This window comes from Cherax quadricarinatus, chromosome 26 (genome assembly GCF_038502225.1).
Source record: "Cherax quadricarinatus isolate ZL_2023a chromosome 26, ASM3850222v1, whole genome shotgun sequence".
Taxonomy (NCBI): domain Eukaryota; kingdom Metazoa; phylum Arthropoda; class Malacostraca; order Decapoda; family Parastacidae; genus Cherax; species Cherax quadricarinatus.
Genome location: NC_091317.1, coordinates 24598279 through 24622037, shown reverse-complemented (window position 1 = coordinate 24622037; position 23759 = coordinate 24598279). Strand labels below are relative to the sequence as shown.

The 23759-nt window shown below is 42.9% G+C and overlaps 1 protein-coding gene across 1 annotated transcript in view; it reads left to right on the top strand.

Moving 5' to 3' along the window:
* Positions 1-23759, top strand: part of LOC128691656 (zinc finger protein basonuclin-2) — a 399582-nt gene that overhangs the window by 156631 nt on the left and 219192 nt on the right. The gene's annotated exons all lie outside the window — the stretch shown is intronic.

The following is a 23759-nucleotide window of genomic DNA, read 5'->3' as shown; positions in this document are numbered from 1 at the left end:
AGAGTCTATCTCTATTCTTAGGAAAATTATGAATGGAATAGCTTATATAAATAACACGAAAATCTGATCAACTGGAGAATTAGAGATGACATAAAAGTCGTTCTATTTACTAATAAAAAAAACCACAGACATGAAACTTTTCCTAACTTAAACAAAACAATACAAAAGTAAAGCATAAATTACGTAAGTGATTCAAATCAATGCAAATATACAAAAGCATCCAGCATGTGTCATGGATCTGTGATGTTGCAGACTGCCTCTAATCTACAGTGATCAGGTATGATACGAGTAGAGTCACAGAAATAGTAGATTTTCACCAGCATAACTGAAGGCAGACACCCGTGGCATATAAGGCATGAATCCTAATGAGAGACACACGACAATCAACACTGTGTAGCGGTGTAGTGTTGAACACACAGACATTCGTGTACCGTAGTACGACAGGGTAAACCAAGTTGTCTGGAATCTGGGGAGACGACGACGCAGAACGACACAGTCCAGCACATATGGAAGTCTTCAATAGTTGATAAAACTATAATTTAGTAGATCATTCGGGATTTATTTTTGCCAAATTCACGAAGATCATGTAATCCCTCGGAGTCGTGATGACCCGATCAAAACAAATGGGGATTGTCAGAGTGCTGGGTAGCGAAGTAAGATTCTCAAGATCCCTATTATTACCTATCACCTACCGCCTCAGAGATGAGTGTAGCTCAAGGCAGGTAGGTGCCGCTGGAGACTGCATTCGTCTGTAACAAACGCTTCATACACGCAAACAATCCCTTCCCCCAAAACATGCATAATTATATCACAAGAGGCATACAGTATTGACAAGTTGATGAATATAACACACGTGCAACACTTGGGCATCTATACTGTCGAAACGTTTGGTCTGCACAGCAGGCTTTGTCAGTCGAATACAAGCGATTATAATACCATGCTTCTAGTTCCAGTGTGCAAGACTACGACCTCATGCCTTTAGTTTATGGGACTGACCACCTTCTATCAGGGCCGAGGGGCTGATCACCTGCAGATTACCTCATAATCTCCTCAGTACTCTCCTTAAAAAGCCTGCTGTGCAGGCGAAACATTTAGACTCATCAAACAGCCGAAAGCCACTTTAGAGTAATTAATTGATGAAGATGTAAATATCACTCTCTTAATGCTAATTGCTCGTTAATTATTGATATCTTTATTTTATTTGTTTTAAAGAATTTATAAGACTTCTGAGAGAACTGTTCACTTTATTGACTGATTAAAAGAAGTTTAGCCCAGGAGTACTCAACATTGTTCTCTATTTTAATATTCTTTACACACACACACACACACACACACACACACACACACACACACACACACACACACACACACACACACACACACACACACACACACACACACACAAACAAACACACACAAATACAGGGAGGTAACACTTTAGCACTGGATGGGGACCCACAGCCTCAAAGAAGAGAGTAAACGTTCTTCAGAGATTAGAGATTTTGCCACCGAAGTGGCTAGTTTATTGTGCACCCCATATCCATCCTGTGGACGGTAGCGCGAGAGCATATGGATACACAAAAGGCCTAGGAACTAGGCCCCAAAGGGTTAACAGGAATACATATGGATTTATATCTACATATCTATAGTTCACTTATCTGTTACAAGCAAATTTAGGAAATTTGCTTAGTATATCTGGTATCTTATTTTCATTAATAAGATATCTTGACATGTCACATAGGTTATTATACTGTCTGTCTCTGTATTCCTCAATAAGTGGACAATTAAGCACATAGTGTTCAAGAGAGTGACCATATGCCTGATCACATAATTTACATTTAGTTTGATCATCATCTGTGTGTCTCCCAAACTGCCAGAAGTACTTGTAACCAAGCCTAAGCCTGGCCACTACAACATCAGTCAGTCTGTTCACATTGCAAGTTGCTCCATAAACATACTTATCTACGTTCATGTTATCATAGTGGGTTATAGATCTACTCAGGCTTCTAACTGCATTCCTATAACAATCATCAATCTTCAGAGAAAACGTATGGTTTCCACTCTTTGAGTATTTTCTTCCCCTACCGCCCTCCTATAGACTATACCTTTCTTGCACAACTTGTCAGACTATACTTGTGAACTTTAATGGAAACCATACACTGTATGGGGTTAATGTATACGAATAACCCACATTCAGCAGCACAGAAAATAACAGGATTTTTTCCGTTTAATTAAAAAACCCTTCCTCAGGCGCTAATTAACGAGGTGGCATGATGGCCTTACGTATGTAAATAAGTGAGGCGCTCCTGAGAAAGACGCACTGTTGTGGACTTATTCTCCCACGCTAGTCATGTCCTATTCATTAATATTGGTAGAATTACCGACAATATAAGAACATAAGAAAGGAGGAACACTGCAATAGGCCTGTTGGCCCATACTAGTCAGGTCCCTCCAAAATCCACAAAAATAAAAAAAGTAAAAGGGCACAAATGCAATTAATGTGACATTTTATTGTGGCAGCGTTTCGCTCTCCAGGAGCTTTATCAAGCTGTTACAAAAATACATGGACACAGAGGGTATATATATGTCCTCTGTGTTTCCATGTATTGTTTGTAACGGCTTCATACAGCTCCTGGAGAGCGAAACGTTGCCACAATAAAATGTCACATTAATTGCATTTGTGTCCTTTTATTTATGTTCTCTTCAAATCAAACCTTGCATTAATATTTTCCCATCGTATCTTTGAAGCTGCCCAAGGATTCTACCTATGAGCAACTCTTCTGGCCTTATTTGTTGCTGGTCATTTATATTTTGCAATGATTTGTTACATTTAGAAAGAAACGTATTTAACAGAGGCTCAACATTCGTCTTCATAATATTAAAATTAAGAACGTTGTTAATTATCAGCGAGTGGTTAATCTTGCTCTGCTGTGTGTTGCATCCCATCAGTAATTTAGCATCATTGAAATTAACCTTGTGATTCCCTGAACTTATGTGCAGAAATACTTATAACATTGCTATATGTAACACAATGTAACACTTGCGGTCAAAGAGCTCCGTAAATATCTTAATTACTACGATTAATACTACCCAGTATAACACACGGAATCTTATAAATGCTAGAATTCATTTGGATATCGTCTGAAAGCCTTATTTTTTGCTTACAAATGTCTTTATGGTATTAGAACTGCTAGAGGCACTGTTTACACCATTAATTACGAGGGAAACATTCATTTGCAGTTTAAAGTTTGTTCAAATGAGGAGCTACAATTAAATTTCTGGTGTCGAAAGCGTTTTTTTTTAGCTTAAAAAAAAATACCTCTAACCTAGAAATGGGCAGAGTATAACATTCGTAGTGAGACTTTAGAAAAATGTGTTGTAAATATACCCAACCTCCTGTTCTAAGATTAGAAATACTTTATTCGGTACGCCCTAAGAAGAAAGCCCTATAAAATACCCCTTTGGGGATAGATGGCTCCAACTTCATCCTGTTCCCTACTTGTATGTCTCATAACAATAAAAATGCTTTCAAATGAGCTGATGTAGGTAACAGCTCTTAGCTTGCCAATAAAGTTAGGAATCCTTAACCTGTAAATAGCTTGTCAATAAAGCTAGGGATCCTTAACCTTGTCAAACCCTGTGTAAAAAAAAAAAAACGATAAAAGAACAACTCGTGTAGATAGCTATCCGAATAGGGCGGGTTTCTGTTTCATTTAATAACAGGCGTATTTCTTTAATTTCTCCGTACTAGGGTATCCAAAGATGGCTGCTGACCATTTTGTATTCAACATAATATTTCTATTCAGAGAAATAAGGCAATCTAAGAGCTGTGGCACATTAGCAGATGACGGTAGAACAGCGAATACATCATCAACGTAATGTAACCCAGTGATCTCGCTGTCAACGATGGTAGTAAGGAATTCTCTCTCAAAATATTCCATAAAAAATAAATGTTAGATAGCACTGTCAACAATGGCGAACCCATCGACATCCCAAACACTTGGCTGCCAAAAGCCCCATCGTATGAGGAATGTTCTGAAAACGCACATTTCAGTAGGATTCAAAACAGTCTCATAAGGCACAGGAAATAGGTTTCAACAATTTATTTGCATCGTTAATAGGAACACGAGTGAACGCACTGTCCACATCAACACTCCCCATTATTTTGTTTTCCACGCTTACGTATTTAATTTTCAAATAAATTCTTCTGAATTTACAATACTAAGAGAGCCAGAGAGTTCGTAAACACGGGGAAAGTAAGGAAGTCAGATTGGTTTTAAAGGAATATTAATTTTGTCATTGAATCTTCATGTACATCAGGGGTTAAATATGCTGACTTGTGAATAAGACACAGTGTGTGGCTTATAGTATTTATTGAGAAGACGTTTCATCCACCAGGACTAAATTCCTGCTGGACGAAACGTCTTCTCGGTAAATGCCACGAACTGCGTCTTGCATCTTGTTAATACACTGGCAGCGCATGCGTACAGGAAAGTTTAAACAACAAGGAAGCAAATTTCTTATCTAGATCAGTAAAGGCTCGCAACAGTGTTTAAAGTTTAACGTTTTAAGTACATTGTATTCTGCTTAACGGATTACAAGAAAGTTTAACGTACGCTTGTTTATCCCATAATTAACCAATGATTTTATTTTGATGGTCTCACATTAACCACGTTATTTCCCTTCAATAATTTTTAAACTAGTCACGGACTGTGTAGAATCCCAATTCAAGTTTGTTTAGCAGTTCGTGTCTATTTCTAAATGATTTTCATACCTTATTTTAAGGTCTGTGTATCTATTCTAACCCACTGTGATGCCTTATTCCAGTGGCCTTATTGATAAAGCCACTGGAATAAGGTATCTAGATGTTGCACATGTTACACTGGAATAAAGTGTACCCAGATGTTGCACATGTGTCTAATTCTTCATTTTGTCGGTATTTTATGCCATACATATACATATATACCATTGTTATACTGAAAAGTATATCTCCAGTTGCTACATGTGTTCTAATTTTTGCGTGACAGATGTCAGTCGCATCAACACGGCGACGATACCCCCCGGAAACCTTTGTTGTTAGCGACACAGCTGTTTGAACTCTGTGTGACAGGTGTCACTCGCACTTGTACAGGTGTTAGCCACCGGGTCTGGCAGCAGTGGTCTTATTTTATAATGGGAAAATAGTATACCACTAATGGTGTGCTAGTTAAGTGCAGTATATGCTAGAATTTTTCCTATTGCGTGTGATAATCAACTGTTATATACACGCCTGGATTAACTATCGAACATTATGGCATTGTTTCCACGGCCTACAAAATTTATTTAGGCCTCCCCCCCAAAAAAAAAAACTTACACGAGTTAAATTGAAACTGCTAAATAAAAGCTAATAATTTGCTTTGTATTATTTACACTGGATACAATGTATAGATCCCATTGGGACCTACAAAGACTTCAATTCTACTCTGCTTGTGCGTGACAGTTCATTGCTACATTTGGTAATTAACCATTGTGTTTGATAGTTGAATTGGCTCCTAGTTCAAAGAAATAGCATAAATCGTAAATATATTTTTTTGCGTCTGTCAAAGAACGAGAAAGTTTTAACTTTATTTATCGGTTGTTTGAGGCTCCTGATGCCAAAAAGTATAATAGGCACTCGCTAATATGTTGGAAAATGGAACAAGATGGAAACGTTCCAGATGACGTTTCGTTCCTGGTACCTAGGTTTCAGCACCGAAACGTTCCCAGTAGAATGTCTTAGTCGTAGCGTTTTGCGACTTTTTCCCACAACGTGTTGGCACCACATACCAGGTTACGACTATGGATGTTGTTTACAAGTTTAGGTGGCACTAATACATTAGAGTGGCACTGAAACATGATATTTTAGGTCACCTGGGACCACTTGCAGACCGGAAGACATTTGAAAGACCTTTTCGATGTTTTTTTTTGTGGTAAGAAAAAAAAAGAGAATAGGAGATAAGAGATTTTCCAGTTTAAATGAGAAACAGAAGAGAAAGAGAACAAAAAATATGAGGAAGAGTGGAATAAAGAAAGGAAGATGAGAAAGATGAGGAAGACAATAAGGGTGAAAAATCTTAAGAAAAAAGCTAAATAGCCAGTTGGTTGAGATGATAATCTTGTTCCTGCTTCCTGTCTTCCTCTTCGTCATCCAACTGCTTCCTGTATTCCTCTTCATCATCCAACTGCTTCCTGTATTCCTCTTCGTCATCCAACTGCTTCCTGTATTCCTCTTCGTCATCCAACTGCTTCCTGTATTCCTCTTCATCATCCACCAGATGTTTCTCATGGTTGCAGTATTGTGTGATAACACCAGATGTTTCTCATGGTTGCAGTATTGTGTGATAACACCAGATGTTTCTCATGGTTGCAGTATTGTGTGATAACTCCAGATGTTTCTCATGGTTGCAGTATTGTGTGATAACTCCAGATGTTTCTCATGGTTGCAGTATTGTGTGATAACTCCAGATGTTTCTCATGGTTGCAGTATTGTGTGATAACACCAGATGTTTCTCATGGTTGCAGTATTGTGTGATAACACCAGATGTTTCTCATGGTTGCAGTATTGTGTGATAACACCAGATGTTTCTCATGGTTGCAGAGTTATCTCATAACACAATATGCTCTGTTGGTTGCAGTGTGATGATAAAAGATTTTCTCTAGGGTTGCAAAATTACCTGATAACACAACCTCTTCTGGATAATTGCAGAGTTATCTGATAACCCGAGATGTTCCTGATGCTTATAGAGTTGCATTCTGTGATGACTTGGTTATGTATGTAGTCAAGTGGAGTGATGAAGAGCGTTTGATGTGTATATTCAGTGGTGAATCTCCTGTCACCACTACCACCCTTCCCACTACCTTGACCACCACACCCCCATCACCTCCACCACCACTAATACCACCACCACCACCATCACCACCACTACCACAACCACCATCACCACCACTACTACCACTACCACCACCATCACCACCACTACCATCACTACCACTAACATCACCACCACTACCACTACCACAACCACCATCACCACCACTACTACCACTACCATCACCACCACTACCATCACCACCACTAACATCACCACCACTACCACCACCACCATCACCACCACTACCACCATCACTCTAAACACCTCAGACGCATCAAATCACAGATCACTGAAATCAGACAACAGACCAAATTTCTCCCCACAAACATAATATAAACAGTAAAAATTTATATTAAACTCAATAAAATCCCGTTTCCTCTATGATGCCAAACTTTCCCGTCAAAAACCCGTTACCTATAACTTAAACTTCTCTATAATCCAGGCAGTATAATCTATTTAATTATCCACATGCACCCACGTACAACACTTTCGTTTTTTTCCCCCTCGATAAAGCAAACTGGTTTTTGTTTTTTGAGGTGTTAGTTGACCTGTCCGATGAGAAAGGGGAAAAATGAGAGAGAATGAAGTATGAGAAATTCTACGTGGGTTTCAAAGTGTTGTTGGTGGTATTTTGGGTTTTGATGTGTTTGTTTCGTTTGTTGGTTTCGAGTTTAGTTTGTTAGTTAATGTGGAATAGAAAAATGCAGTGTAGAGCCTCCAGCTGGTATGATTAGGTGGTACACTGAGCGAAACATGGCTTAATGAAGCTCTACACTGAGCAAAACATGGCTTGATGTGTAACGTGGGGGTTCTAGGAGATAAAGGTGGTGTAGAAATGAACTTGGGTATGGATGGTAACACTTGTATTTGCAGAGTCGTGAGGGGAAAAGACCCAGCCTACCTGTTTTCGCCTGTAGGTCTATGCGGGAACTGAGAGAGAGACATGGTGAGCGACGCTCACATACGGCACCACGTGACGTCACACATGCTAGCCACGGGCTAGCTGAGCAGGGAGCCTAAATGTATATATGGACGGTACGATCTACAATATGCTATACTATACTGACAGATGAAGCGCTACACTGAGCAAAACATGGCTTGATAAAGCTCTACAGTGAACGAAACGTCGTGTGTGAAGGTGGTTTGGTTTGCGCGCGCACTGTCGTCGTCTCGCCATCCAGCGCAGATCCTGGTGACGTAACCCCCCCCCCCATCCTCTCATTATTTTTCTTGTGTGTAACCGAGGATAGATTCTAGCTTATTATTCCCCCGTCCTCTCTCTCTCTCTCTCTCTCTCTCTCTCTCTCTCTCTCTCTCTCTCTCTCTCTCTCTCTCTCTCTCTCATTAAATACTATGCTACACTAGTGTAAATAAGCAACACCGGGTCTTGAGGGCTATCTATCTAGTCAACACTTCAAACTGATGTTGTTACCAATAAACATATCAGCGCTGCTCACCAGACCACTCGACTACATGTATTACACAGACATCAAGACTACACTGCTGAGGAACCATCAAGACTGCTTCTTACTGAAGACTCTTCAAGACTGCTTCTTGTTGAAGACTCTTCAAGACTGCTTCTTATTGAAGACTCTTCAAGACTGCTTCTTGTTGAAGACTCTTCAAGACTGCTTCTTGTTGAAGACTCTTCAAGACTGCTTCTTGTTGAAGACTCTTCAAGACTGCTTCTTGTTGAAGACTCTTCAAGACTGCTTCTTGTTGAAGACTCTTCAAGACTGCTTCTTGTTGTAGACTCTTCAAGACTGCTTCTTGTTGAAGACTCTTCAAGACTGCTTCTTGTTGAAGACTCTTCAAGACTGCTTCTTGTTGAAGACTCTTCAAGACTGCTTCTTGTTGTAGACTCTTCAAGACTGCTTCTTGTTGAAGACTCTTCAAGACTGCTTCTTGTTGAAGACTCTTCAAGACTGCTTCTTGTTGAAGACTCTTCAAGACTGCTTCTTGTTGAAGACTCTTCAAGACTGCTTCTTGTTGAAGACTCTTCAAGACTGCTTCTTGTTGTAGACTCTTCAAGACTGCTTCTTGTTGAAGACTCTTCAAGACTGCTTCTTGTTGAAGACTCTTCAAGACTGCTTCTTGTTGAAGACTCTTCAAGACTGCTTCTTGTTGAAGACTCTTCAAGACTGCTTCTTGTTGAAGACTCTTCAAGACTGCTTCTTGTTGTAGACTCTTCAAGACTACTACTTCTTGAAGACTCTTCAAGCCTGCGTGTCGTAGAAGAAGCTTCACACAACTTCACTCTGCATAGAAGCCTAGGTTGGTTCACCCCAAGGTGCCTGGGCACCTTCTTCTTACTTGAAAGATTTGTTGCTGAGATTCCTGAAGGCTGTTTTGAGATCTGTAGCAGTGAAATGTAGATGATGTAATCAGTCCATGAACTAATTACATCATTTTCATTTAACTACAACACCTGTTAATATGTGTATTAGGGGGGTCACCGCCCCTGCGGCCTGGTCCCAGACCTGGTCGCTTACCTGATCCACACCCCACCTATGATGACGTCTACGACCACACCTCACCGGGATCCATACCTGGGAGTTCATCTGAGGGGACACGGATGGACTTCTGAACACACGGAACTATGGAAAGCATCAAAACTAATGGAAAAGAGAGAGCCTACTGTATAAGCGAAACGTTTTAACAGTAAAGATATCTAACTGTTGTACATATGTCTTAATCATCCTGTGCATTGCAGTGTGCGGTTCCTTAAGTATCTTCATCGCTTCTTCTACTGGCAGGCTTATTGTTTTTTTTAAAGTGGGATCCATTGTTAACCTACATGTCTTGCTTTGTGAATACCACCCCAAAGATTTTGTTCAGATCTCGTGTTTCTCTGTAATCTACTGTTAGTTATTCTCTTCCCCGCTTCAGTTTTATCACAAGCTTCTTTATAGTCGCTTTCTTCGTGGCTATGAAACAGCTTTAGTTATTTCTTTGAACTCTCTCTCTCTCTCTCTGTTGTGGTCATTTTGATACTGTTTCTTGGCTTCTCTTCTTGTCCATGTATAACAGTTCCTAGCTCCGCTGCTGGCTCTTCTCTTCTCTCCTCTGTACTTATTTCTTTACACCTTCTTTCGACCCTTGTGTTGACCTCTACGTCTGGTTCAACCATGGGCTTAATATTTTTTTTATTTTTCTTCCTTTTTCCTGTTGTGTGTGTGTGTGTGTGTGTGTGTGTGTGTGTGTGTGTGTGTGTTTTATAATCCTTATAAAAACATTATATGATATATGAATTATACTACACAAACAAATAAAATAATATTAGATAGCTGCACAGATATGAGGAGTAACTTACTAGGTGCCTTTCCTAGTCTTCCCCCTGCCCCCCCCTCCCCTGGTCTTTCCCGTCTCCTAGGCATCCCCTCCCCGAGCCTTTCCCTCCTCTTGCCTTTTCCCTCTCCTAGCCTTTCCGACCTCCCCTAGCCTTTCCCCAGTCCCAGTTATATCCCTTCCCTTTTCTCTCCTCACCAATCCTCTTTCTCCGCTACAACACCCATCTCCCCCGAGCCCTTTCTTCCCACCCCACCCTTCTTCCGGTCCAGCCCACCCACTCCCCGGCCCGCCCTTTCCTCTAACCTCCCCACCGTTCCATCTCCCCGCTCACTTGCTCCGCAGTTTCCCATGCTGCTCTAATTAATTGTTGTCAGATGTGTTAGCACGACCTGTGGACCTCTGGTAGTTACAGATATCAGTGCGACCCGTGGAGCTCTGTTAGTTGCAGGTGTCAACACGACCTCTGGAGCTCTGTATTTGCAGGTGTGAGCACGACAAGTGGAGCTCTGTAAGTTGCAGGTGCGAGCACGACCTGTGGAGCTCCGGTAGTTGCAGATGTCAGCATGACCTGTGGAGCTCTGGTAGTTGCAGGTGTCAGCACAACCTGTGGAGCTCTATTAGTTGCAGGTGTCAGTACCACCACACAATACAGCGAGAAACTGATGTAAAAGACCTGGGTGTGATCATGTCAGAGAATCTCACCTTCAAGGACCATAACATTGTATCACTCGCATCCGCTAGAAAAATGACGGGATGGATGAAAACATTCAAAACCAGGGATACCAAGCCCATGATGACACTCTTCAGGTCGCTTGTTCTGTCTAGGTCGGAATATTGCACACTAACAGCACTTTTCAAGGCTGGTGAAATTGTGCCTAGAAAATGTACAGAGAATCTTCACGGCGCGCATAACTGCGATAAACCACTTCAATTACTGGGAATGCTTGAAGTTCCTAAACCTGTACTCCCTAGAACACAGAAGGGAGAGATACATAATTATACACACCTGGAAAATCCTAGAGGGACTAATACCACACTTGCCCACGAAAATCACTCCCTACGAAAGCAAAAGACTCGGCGGACGGTGCAACATCCCCCAATGAAAATCAGGGGTGTCACTAGCGCGATAATGTACGATAATGTACATGGCTAGACTGACTGGCAAGTCCCAGATACAAGGCTAAACTGACTGGCATGTCTCAGGTGCACCAGGTCACAGCCAGAAGTTAAAAATTCAGACTAGCAAATATTACTTCAGTCTCAGAGTGGCCAGAAAGTGGAACGACCTGAAAAGTGAAGTGGTCGAGGCTGGATTCATACAGAGCTTTAAGAGGTATGATGGGGCTCTCGAAGCCTGGAGTGAACCCAGTAGCAGCCAGCGGAGAGGCGGGACCAGGAGCTGTCTCTCAACCCCTGCAACCACAGATAGGTGAGTACACAGTAGTAAAGGTAGGATCCATGTATAGCTTTAAGAAGAGGTACGAGAATGCACTTGTAGCCGGGAAAGAGTGGACCTAGAGGCGACCAGCGAAAAGGCGGGGCCAGAAGCTGTGAACCGACCCCTGCAACCACAAACAGGTGAGTACACACACACACACACACACACACACACACACACACACACACACACACACACACACACACAGCGTCTTCATCATAACGTAAGCAGTGTGAGTGAGAGGGTGCAAAGTGTACTCGTCTAATCATTTTACTGCAGTTACTGAAATAATCCTTTACCGGGAAACGTGTCATAGTCCTTACTTCTCCGCCCCCTCCCTTCCCCTCTTTTCCTCCCCTCATCTTCTCCACCCATCCTCGCTTCTCCCCTCCCTATCATCTCTCCCCTAGCCGCATCAACTCCCTCTCGTCATTCCTTAGAGCATCGACCCTCCCCACTTCCCTCACCCCACCCGCTGCAAATACCCCCCTCTCTGCTCCCCTCCCCCTCTCCCCTCCTCTCTGCTCCCCTCCCCTCTTCCCCCTCTCTGCTCCCCTCCCATTCCCCCTCTCTATTTCAGTTCCCCTCCCCCTCCCACTCCACATACACACATTAATGTCATTTAACAAACGAGCGTAATTAGCATTTCTTTACGTTATCACGTGGTCCATTTTCCCTTCCCTGCTTTGCTCATTTAAATGAGATAGATATGTGTGTGTGTGTGTGTGTGTGTGTGTGTGTGTGTGTGTGTGTGTGCGTGTGCGTGTGCGTGTGTGTGTGTGTGTGTGTGTGTGTGTGTGTGTGTGTGTGTGTGTTTGTAGCACCTCGCCTCTTCCCACCACCCCCGGCACAAGCACAGGTGCCGACAGGTCAACCCACGTCATTCAGTGCCTGTGAGTGCCAAATCTTGGTGAATGTTGCAAGTGTCATTCAGTGTGGGAGTCATCACGAAGGAAACAGCCTCCCCTCTCCCTCAAGACCGAATACAACATTTTCTCAGCTACCATAACTGGTATACATTCTGAGGGGTATATATCTTTGGATGTATATACACTGAGAGCAGCAGTGTATATACACTTGGAGGAGTGTATACGTCCGTATGTATACACTCTGAGGTTAGGGTATTGAGTGGTGGCTGCAGGTGATATGCAGCCTTAATGATCCTCGTGTAGAATTGAGACACTTATGCAAAACCATTCATCAGATCCTCGTGTAGTCCGTATGTTTTTACCCCTAATGTATCAACCAGGTGTGCTGCTACACTGTTGTGTGTTAGGTACATGGTAGGAACACTTGTAGTGTGCTGCTACACTGTTCAGTGTTAGGTACACGGTAGGAACACCAGTAGTGTGCTGCTACACTGTTCTGTGTTAGGTACATGGTAGGAACACTTGTAGTGTGCTGCTACACTGTTCTGTGTTAGGTACATGGTAGGAACACCAGTAGTGTGCTGCTACACTGTTCTGTGTTAGGTACATGGTAGGAACACTTGTAGTGTGCTGCTACACTGTTCTGTGTTAGGTACTTGGTAGGAACACCAGTAGTGTGCTGCTACACTGTTGTGTGTTAGGTACATGGTAGGAACACCAGTAGTGTGCTGCTGCACTGTTCTGTGTTAGGTACATGGTAGGAACACCAGTAGTGTGCTGCTACACTGTTCTGTATTAGGTACATGATAGGAACACTTGTAGTGTGCTGCTACACTGTTCAGTGTTAGGTACATGGTAGGAACACCAGTAGTGTGCTGCTACACTGTTCTGTGTTAGGTATATGGTAGGAACACTTGTAGTGTGCTGCTACACTGTTCAGTGTTAGGTACATGGTAGGAACACTTGTAGTGTGCTGCTACACTGTTCAGTGTTAGGTACATGGTAGGAACACCAGTAGTGTGCTGCTACACTGTTCTGTGTTAGGTACATGGTAGGAACACCAGTAGTGTGCTGCTACACTGTTCTGTATTAGGTACATGATAGGAACACTTGTAGTGTGCTGCTACACTGTTCAGTGTTAGGTACATGGTAGGAACACCAGTAGTGTGCTGCTACACTGTTCTGTGTTAGGTACAGTGTAAAAACACCAACAATGTGGGGTTGGCCACGTACTCTACATTTGATTTGATCATCATCTGTGTGTCTGCCAAACTGCCAGAAGTACTTGTAACCAAGCCTAAGCCTGGTTTCTACAACATCAGTCATTATTTGTAACCAAGCCTAAGCCTGGTTTCTACAACATCAGTCATTATTTGTAACCAAGCCTAAGCCTGGTTTCTACAACATCAGTCATTATTTGTAACCAAGCCTAAGCCTGGTTTCTACAACATCAGTCATTATTTGTAACCAAGCCTAAGCCTGGCTACTACAACATCAGTCATTATTTGTAACCAAGCCTAAGCCTGGCTACTACAACATCAGTCATTATTTGTAACCAAGCCTAAGCCTGGCTACTACAACATCAGTCATTATTTGTAACCAAGCCTAAGCCTGGCTTCTACAACATCAGTCATTATTTGTAACCAAGCCTAAGCCTGGCTACTACAACATCAGTCAGTCATTTCACATTGCAAGTTGCTCCATGAACGTACTTGTTCTACTCAGGTTTCTAACTGTATTCCTATAACATTCATTTTCCATTATTTACTTCTTTCCTAATAATATTCCTAATGCTAAACACAGACACACCAACTGCTCCTCATAGGACATACCCCTTTGCTTCGGGACTAGTCATGTTGCGAACCTCTGCAGTTTCTCCAATTTCTTGACTTGCTTGACCAGGTGTGGGTTCCATACTGGTGCTGCATACTCCATTATGGGCTTGACGTACACGGTGTACAGTGTCGTGAATGACTCTTTACTTAGATGTCTAAAAGCTGTTCTTTGATTTGCCATACAGGCATTTGCTGCAGCTGTTATATGGTTGATGCGCTTCTCAGGTGATATGGTGAATCGACCCCCGCAACCTGAGGTTGCAGGGGTCGATTCACAGCTCCTGGCTCCGCCTCTTCGCTGATCGCTACTAAGTCCACTCTCTCCCTGTTCCAAGAGCTTCATCGTACCTCTTTGTGTGTGTGTGTGTGTGTGTGTGTGTGTGTGTGTGTGTGTGTGTGTGTGTGTGTGTGTGTGTGTGTGTGTGTGTGTGTGTGTAAATAAATTTGACAAAAAAAATCGCAGTGCTTGGGTAGATACTTCTGGCGAAGTATAAAAATCTCATTAAGGTGCTCAAGTATTCTCTCTTTTTACATCTTCGTGACTCCTAAATTCCTGCGTGTGTCTTGTGCGTCAGCGTCAAGTATTACCAACGTAATATATACATTCTTCCTCTCATAACAATTCGTCTTTTTTTCAACACTTTCAAACTGTCTTATTTCGTCTTGGTTTCATTTGGTCTGGTAGTTCTGCTTATCCTTCTCTTCACTTGTGTATTTTACATACAAACAATGAGTCATAAGGTGGATAATTTGGGCGAGGATTCTCTCAGCGGCTGACAAAAACTCTCCCCTCTTCCTTCCTCTTCCTCACTCTCTCCTTCCCCTCCCCTCCCCTCTCATTTCCCCTCTCACCTGTCTGGAATCCTTCCTCAAGTGTCAAGGGCTACCCCCCTTCCCCTCCCTCTAACCTCACCTCTCTCTCTCTCTCTCTCTCTCTCTCTCTCTCTCTCTCTCTCTCTCTCTCTCAATTATGTAAAGAAATATTTGCTATATTCCTTCAACGACAGCAATAACTCGTAAGAGATCTGACCAAAGGTTTTTATTTTTTTATCTATTATAAACAAAGGTAGTTTTTCCTAACTTTTACCTGATTTCACAAGCTTGAGTAACGGAGTGATGCAAGAGCTTTACAACAGGAGGACCCGGGTTCAATGTCGGGCGAACTGAGACGTACTGTAAAAGCCCTATGGAAATTTGCTGTCCATGTAAGTGGTAGCTGTTGCTGGTGCCATCCTGCAGTATCCTTCGTTAGCTACTTGTTACATATATGTCATCATGTAGGATGGCGGTATAACAATGAAGGATAACTGTTAACCTTTACAGTCAACGCTGAGAAAATAGCCAATAATTTACTTTGATATTTTCTTTCTTAATATTGTTCCTTCAAAACACTTGTTCCAGGCAAGTGTCAACAACCCCACACACGCTAGTGCTCTTGTACCAGGTGTGTGTCAACTACCACGCACATGTGTATGTCAACCCAGGTGTGTCTACCACCAGCCAGTAGAGTGGAAACATGAATGACGTGGGAGAAGAGCGAGAGAGACAGACAGACGTTATCTATCTATTGAGGACTAACTAGCCCACTTCGACCATTACTGCTACAACCTCTCCTCAATTACCACCGTTAAATCTTTTACGAACTTAACACCCTCGGTTTCTTAACCTTTCCTCTAAGCTATCAAACACTATTTTCTTTATCTTAACTTAGGATAAGTTAGCTTAAGTGAGCTTAGATTGTGCTGGTACCTGTGTCGTAAGTCCATGTTTTTGGTAACCATTGGTGATCAAAAAATACTAATTAAGTACGGAATATTTTCCTCTCAGCTGGAATCCCGAGGTTTAACATGGACTCTTATGATGATATTAGTTTCGCTTAACGCCGCTTAAAACCCGTAAAAAATTTCTGTTTATTGACAAATAAACCAATGAAGCGACCGTCATGCGTCTGGCAGAGAGGGGTTACCTGAGTGTGTTCAGATCTGTGGTAACTCATGGTGCTCTCGGTTTATGGTCGTAGGTGGCCCATGGTCGTGCGTGACCAATAGTCATGGATGACCTTTGGTCGTGGGTGGTTTGTGGGGGGTTTTAATAGACCTGCGGGCCGGTAGCAGCAACATGATGGTTGATCAGGTGGTCAACGCTGATGCCTCCTAACCCCCAGGCTGTTCTTGTCGCCTGATGGACACATGGATACATAGATACAGGGATAAACGGATATACAGATACACATATACATGAATGCAGGTTTAAATGGATACATAGACTCATGCCTACGTGGATATATGTATCCCTTGATACTTAGATACACTAATACATGGATACACTGATAGATGGATACCTGGATATACTGATAGATGGATATATGGATACACTGATAGATGGATACCTGGATATACTGATAGATGGATATATGGACACAAAAAGGATTTAAGAACTAGGCAATACAAGGGTTAACAACTATCATTTATAATCTTGTTTATTTTAAGCTTTACTTTCTTAAAATTTCTGTTATCTTAGTTTCCTCTATAACATACCTTGTCACACCGGTTATAATACTATATATGTGAATGCAGGTGAACTCTCGGATATAATGATACCCGAGTGTTCGGCTTGTATGTATACACTTAAATTTACTATTTGTGAAGTGTGTTTCCAACTGGTTCTTTATTTTTTTTCTATCTGAGGCTTTAGAGAGTAATCTGTTCTTGTGTTCGACAGCTCCGGGGGGGGGGGGAGTAAATATGCACATTTGTGTTGCGTCTCATGCCTCTGCGTTTCATCCCGTTATTTTGCATCGCTGAGTTGCGTTGCTCTTCGTCTGGTTGTTGAGCGTCTCCTCTCCGTTCTCCTGGTGAAGAGCAGACAGGAGAAAAAGAGAAGAGGAAAGAGGAAAAGGGAGGACGAGAGGAAGAGGAGGAGGATGAAGATGAGGGAGACAAATAGTTTATAGATATTGTGCTATAGCGATGGTCGCCAAAGGCAGCTGTGACAAATGGGGAATGGGGAAGGCAGGTGATGTGATGGTATAGAATGAACTGAGGGGTAAAGGAATTTTATTTTTAGCAGAATATGATACAGTAGTATGCTGCTACTCTATTCTATATGACAGTTACACAGTAGGAACAAAAACTACCCATGTTTTTCCTGTCATATTGCGTCACAAAGGATGGGTCACAGTTCTGACGTGTGTCAGCTTGAGAAGTTCCTAACCTTTTTACGATTATAGATCCCCCACTGGAGTGCCCATTACCCCCCTTCACCAGACTGTCGAAATCCTTTGTCACCTGTTAAGTGATGTCATACTGAAGTCATCAAAAGATGTCAATAGCTTGGATTTATTTACATGTGGATAACTAGGAACAGAACAGCTGATAGTTTATTCTAAATAAGACTTTTTTATATAAGTTGTTAAGAGATGGAGTCCCATACCCTCTTTACTTGGTTCTCATACCCCTTGGAGGGTATAAGAACCCCTGCAATATAGGTTCATCAGCTACGGCAACTTCAAAGGCTTTCTTCCAGCAGAGCTGGAGTTAATGTGACTTGGGAACTGCCATCGGCCGGCTCTGTGACGATAGAGATGCTGGATGTCTCTATCGTCACAGAGCCGGTCGACAAAAATTATCAGAGGGAGAGAAAAAAAGAAGGAAATATGGGGAGAAATTTGGACTAGATTACATCTCTAAGGGTATAAATATTACATCAAAATCTAATGAGGCAGGTTCACTGTTGCAATAATCTCTCGCTTTTTTTAAAACGCCGATACACATCCAGGAACTGTGACAAGCAGTCTGAACATCGTCAGACAAGCTCTGACTTGTACTCAGCAGCGAGCTTTACTTTCCTGGTACTCAGCAACAAATTCCTCTTCATATGCAACAAACATCACTCACTGTAAGTTGACCCAAGATGAGTTAGGCAGAACTAAACTACTCTGCTGAATGGTCGTTAATTGATCTGTGTCTGTCTGTCTGTCTCTCTCTCTCTCTCTCTCTCTCTCTCTCTCTCTCTCTCTCTCTCTCTCTCTCTCTCTCTCTCTCTCTCTCTCTCTCTCTCTCTCTCTCTCTCTTTCTGTCTCTCTCTTTCACACACACACACACGTACACAATCAGATGAGAACACGAATATATATAATTGGGGTGAATATGTGAGAGAGCTAGAGAGAATAAAATCAGTTAAAATATGCGGGAAGAAAGAGAGAGAATAGGGGAGAAGCACGTGGGTGGTAGGGAGAAAGAAGGAAATGAGGGAGGTTAAGGTAAGCAGGAGAGAAGATTGAAATGAGGGTAGGTAAAGGTAAGCAAGGGGTGGAAGAGGGGATGTAGGGAGGGAAGGGAGGTGGGCAGGTCTGGCGCCACACTAGTGCGGCACAAATGTAAATATTTGTCCGGGGCGCCAACTGCTGCTGTCCTCTCGTCGTCACCACGCTTCCTACACCCCTCTCCCCTCTCCCAGCTCCCCTCCCTCTCTCTCTCTCTCTCTCTCTCTCTCTCTCTCTCTCTTCGTCACCTCTCCTCCTCCCTCACCTCTATTCTGTCCTTCCACTCTCCTTCCTCCCTTCCCTTTCTCTTTTCTTCCTCCCCTCTTCTCTCTTCCTTCCCCCTCCCCCTCCTCTCCTACCTCTCCTTTGTCCTGTCTCTCTCTCATTTATCCTCATCTCCCTTTCAATCCCTCCTTTCCTCTCCCTATCCTCTTTATTTATCCCCCTTACCATATTCCCCTTCTCCCTCTCATTCTCTTCTTATTCGCCTCTCCCCCCATCTTCCCCTCTCTCCTCTTCTTTCTCTCTTTCCTTCGTTCCACTTCCCTCCATCCTCCTCCTCCTCCTCCCCTTCCTCACCTTTCCCTTCCGTTTCATCTCCGTACCCACAATCCCTTTCCCTCTTCATTACTCACCTCCATCTGCCACTTCCTCTTCCTCTTCCAATCATCAATCACTATTCTCCCCTCTCCCCCCTTCATTTTGCTCTCCCTCACCTTACTCTGTCTCACTTCTACTACTTTATCTCCCTTATTCTTCCTGCCTCATTATTTTCTCCCCTCTTACCACTTTATCCCTCCTTCCACAACTATTTTACCACCTATTTCCCCTACCCCCCACATTTTTCCCCCTTATATCCACATTTTTACCTTCTACCTCATTTTCCCCCTTATTCTAGTCTTTATTTCTACTACAGCTTCTTGTATTTTCCCTATTTCCACTTCTTTCTCACCTAGTATCACCTCTTCTTCCCCTCCCCCACTTCTTCTTCTTCCCACTTAAAACCTTACACTCTATTAGAATATTTTCGCCGTTTCGCCCAAGCTGTGGATTTGATAATGATTCACGAGGAATCGAAATGTTTATTGTTTAATCTCTTAAGTTTGAGGCGCTCGTGAATTGTTTCAGACATGGTATGGCGGGTTATACACACACACACACACACACACACACACACACACACACACACACACACACACACACACACACACACACACACACACACACACACACACACACACACACATATATATATATATATATATATATATATATATATATATATATATATATATATAGGTACCACCTCTAGAACTGTTATAGGGACCCTCAGCCTCAGAGAAAAGAATAAACTTGCTTCAGGGAAAACTCAAGGTTCTCCCTGAAGCTGTTTGAAAATTTTCTCCTACCACCCCCTATATTTTATATATATTTTATTTAAAGACAAAATACATTGACAAAACATTCACAAAAATACAATAGGAAGTAAAACAACATAGGTAACTCAGAGCTACATCTCGAATACTTCGTCCAGCTCCCCGGCGGTGGGTCGCGTGCCCAGAATGCTGCAGGCATTTTCTTTCTGGATCGCAATACTGAGTCTCTGAAAGAGGAAGCTGGTCGCCCTGTGGTCCTTGGTTTCTATGATGAGCTTTTCACCCAGCTCTATTAGGAACTTTAGAGCACACTTGCCCTATATAATCTTCAGTGGTATATGAATCGTTGCATCTTGTTCCATGAGTGGATGTTTTGCTCCAGTTGTAGAAGTTTTGTTCCAGTGGTAGATGACTTATCCTTGCTGTCAACGCTGACGTGGTTGTCAACCTTTGTGTTACTAACACCACTGCCGTAACTGATAGCACTGGTGGGGCTGCTGACAACTTTGCTGGGACGGCTGACAACACTGTTGCGACAGCTGACAGCACTGCTGGGGCTGCTGACAACACTGCTGCGGGTATATCAAGCTGGGAAACACTCTTTAAGGCATCTTTAAAGTCAGCTTAACCAGCACATGGCTCATTTTAAACTACATATCACTGCTATCCTCTTCCGTCTCCTCCAAACTTCCCCTCCACCTCTCCTCGCCTCTCCCTACCACCATCTCTTCCTCCCCACACTCCTCTTTTCCCTACCACCACCACCACCATCTCTTCCTCCCCGCACCCCTCTTCTCCCTACCACCCCACAACTGCTCCCCAGCATCTGACAGTTTAAAGTGAACTGGGCACTCAAGATCTTTAAGCTGGAAGCTTAATTTTTGATGAAATCTTGAGACGCCATTCGCAAGTTTTAGGATGACGGAAGAGAGGGAGGAGAGGGGGAGAGCGAGACATTGTTGAGAGGAAACAGAAGCAGCGAGGGTGGGATAGGAACGACGTGGTCTGTAGGACAGTACAGTTGAAAACAAGAGCAGTGTAATTAGAAACTGTGTACAAAACAAAGCTACACCTCAACAGTAGAGTTTGTCACCTGTGGCAACACAATGTATAGCAGCTCAGTTAGGTGTGAATGCAAGAGTCAAATATTACACAGAGGACTGGTGTAGTCTACCTACTGCACGATGGTGGGTACAGCTTGAGATGTAATATATTGAGGACTGTTGTAGCGGGTAGTAGTAGTAGTAGTAGTAGTAGTAGTAGTAGTAGTAGTAGTAGTAGCAGTAGTAGCAATAGTAATAATAGTATTAGTAATAGAAATAGCAGTAATAGTAGTGGTAGCAATAGTAGCAATGGTAGCAGTAGTAGTGGTAATAACAATAGCAGTAGTAGTAGCAGCAGTAGCAGAAGTAATAGTAGCAGTAGTAGAAGTAATAGTAGTAAAAGTAGTAATAGTAGTAGTAGTAGTAGTAGTAGTAGTAGTAGTAGTAGTAGTAGTATCAGCGATGTGAGTAGTGTGTGGTTGACAACTGAACCACACACTACTCAGCAGGTTTGACCAGTTGAATGCTTCTTTTGTTCTAATGAATCGTGTTCGTTATTGGTTGAACGGGGTTGTTGGTTGAGCGAAGTTGTTGTCTGAGCGAGGTTGTTGTTTGAGCGAGGTTGCTGGTTGAGCGAGGTTGTTGTCTGAGCGAGGTTGTTGGTTGAGCGAGGTTGTTGGTTGAACGAGGTTGTTGTCTGAGAGAGGTTGTTGGTTGAGCGAGGTTGTTGGTTGAGCGAGGTTTTACTCTGTAGCTACCATAAAGAATAGAGTAGCAACACATTACTAATGTATCTAATTCCAACCCCCTCTCAAAAAGAAAAAACTGCCTTCCTCCCTCACTCTCTCTTTCCCTTCTTTGCCACCCTCTCTCCTATCCTCCCTTCACTCACCCTGGCCCTGGCCCCTCCACTCACTCAGCACTTCAGGGATGGTGCTGACGAATGGTGGGTACTAATTGGTTGAACTATGGTAATGAATTGGATGTTAGTGGATTGAGAGAGTGGAAATTGTCAAGTGATGAACTGGGAAGGAGGGATGGTGGGTAGGAGGGTAAGAGGGGACGGGGAGACAGGGTTGAACAGATGAAAGAAGAGAGGTTAAAAATAGATAAAGGGTGCAGGCAGGTGAGGAAAGGGAATAAGGAAATGGAATAGGAGAGAAGAGATAGATATGGAAGAGGGAGAAGCTAGGGTAGTAATGGTATTAAATACCAAAACTATGGAGAAGAAACACAAATGCATTTACATGAAAGTTTCGCCTAAGTTGTGGATTTGATAATGGTCCAGGAGGAATCGAAATGCCTAAAGTGTCCTCTCCTAAGTATGGGTTACTTGTGAATTGTTCCAGACACAGTATTGGGGAGGGGGGGTAGATGTCAGTTGTTCAAGACACGTATTGTGGGTTACGTCTTAATTGTTGCAGCCACAATATTGCGGCTGGAACAATTAATAAACTTGCCACATCCTAAACAGCTCAGAAAATGGAAGAAACTTGCACACAACACTCCTAGTGACCCCAGACCCGCCAGACTGCATGGTCTGCAGCAGACGCGGAAACCAGGAAGTCCATTGAGACCTGTCTCATCTGGAATAGGCAGTATACCCCCACCTCCTCCTCCTCCTCCTCCTCTTCCTCCTTCTCCTCCATACTATCAGGGATTCTTATGCACCATCAGTCACGTACATTGAAAACATTCTGGTGACCTCACACGCATCCGAGACATTAACGTCTAGACGTGACATCCCTATTCATTTAAGTACCAACAACACAAACCATCTTCTGCCCTGGAAAATTAATGATACCCTCGACCTCCCTGTTCCAGTCAGTGACTTTGTAGGTCTCGTTGGAAATATGTATTTGTTTCGACTGTTTCTCTTTTGAAAATTCTTTCAGTGGACTTTCGTTCCACCTATGGGTTCACCATTAGTGCTGTTTTTTTCGGACCTATACATGGAACATCTTGAAGCCGAGGGGTTTTCCTCTATCATCCCCTCCTTGCTCAACTGGCTTATGTTGATAACATTCTCATCATAACTCCCACAAGATTAGACGTCTCTACACTCCAACAGAAAGTCAACCAGGTCGAGACCACTATGCAGTTCATACTCGAAGTGGAAGTCGACGGAACTCTTCTTTCCTCGATGCTCTAGTCTGCAAATCTCATCACGAACCACTTTTCAAAGTCTACCGAGAGCATACCAATCAGAAGACATCCTGTCAACTACCACCACTGGAGAAGATATCCTGTCAACTTCCACCATCACCACTGAGGAAAACATCCCGTCAACCATCACCAATGAAGAAGACATCGCGTCAACTACCACCACTGGAGAAGACAACCCATCAACTGCCACCACTGGAGAAGACAACTCGTCAACTCCCACCACTACTGAAGAGGACATCGCGTCAACTACCACCACTGGAGAAGACAACCCGTCAACTACCACCACTGGAGAAGACAGTTTCAACATGGTGAACGACTTTGTTTTCAAGAATCATGATGCTGAGTGGTCTAAATGTTTAATTGAGCGCACTGACGGAGATCCATCTGTGACGGAAAGTAATGTGGAATTTGTCACTCGCTTTAAGGTAGAAAATCCCGACATCATAATAATTCACCGTTTTTACAGGGGGGAAGGGGGGGGGGGAGGGAATCCCGGCCATTTCCACGTGTGCAAGCGGAACTTCCCGAGGATTTCCACGATGAAATCAAATTGTGGCTTTCCTCAAGGCCAGGGCTTTAAATTCACG